The sequence below is a fragment of the Pteropus vampyrus genome, unplaced genomic scaffold (assembly GCF_000151845.1).
Source record: "Pteropus vampyrus isolate Shadow unplaced genomic scaffold, Pvam_2.0 Scaffold16, whole genome shotgun sequence".
Taxonomy (NCBI): Eukaryota; Metazoa; Chordata; class Mammalia; order Chiroptera; family Pteropodidae; genus Pteropus; species Pteropus vampyrus.
Window position 1 is genome coordinate 2,325,104 of NW_011888797.1, and position 755 is coordinate 2,325,858.

The following is a 755-nucleotide window of genomic DNA, read 5'->3' on the forward strand; positions in this document are numbered from 1 at the left end:
TAGTACCATTCAAACTCTTCACATCAAAAACTGGAAAGGTTAAGTAAGGAAATTAATGAAGCTGAATCATATATTTATGCAAAATCTTACATATGAGAACAAGGCATTAAATGACAGTCTTCAGTACACTGATTAAAATTTCCTATTATACAAGTTATATGGTTTTAAAAAGCTTTCTTTAAATAAAAGTATCGCCTAAAACATACCTCCAAATCTTTGCAGCATATTCTGTACTTCGCCCCTGTGAAGAAATTACATTTAAAAACTTTTAATTAAGGATCCATAAAATATCACGCTTATTTTGGAATGTCACACTCCCAGTATTTTACATATAATACTAACTGAACAACCAAAGTAGACTTTTCTTAGAGTACTTTAACAGGCAAAAATTATTCTGAGTACATTACCCCACATCTTCTACTCCTGAATTCCTTTTCTTCACATGCTTATCAATTACTGGAGATTTCTCTGTTTTGACAATAAAAAATAAAAATATTTTTGAAATTAAGTATGCTCTTTTGGTAATTTTTAATGACGTAATCTTAATTTCGAGGTCTTTTAGACTTTTTGCCAACATGAGTTGTTAAAGCAGATATATAAATGCAATCTTTCTCTAAAGATGAGGTGGAATTAAATCAAGATCCAGGACCATTTCATAGGGACAATTTTGTGAGACTTCTTGTGTTAATGTCATAATAAGCCATGGACTATTTATCAGACATTTTGGGAATAATGACTGCAAAGCCAAGAGATGC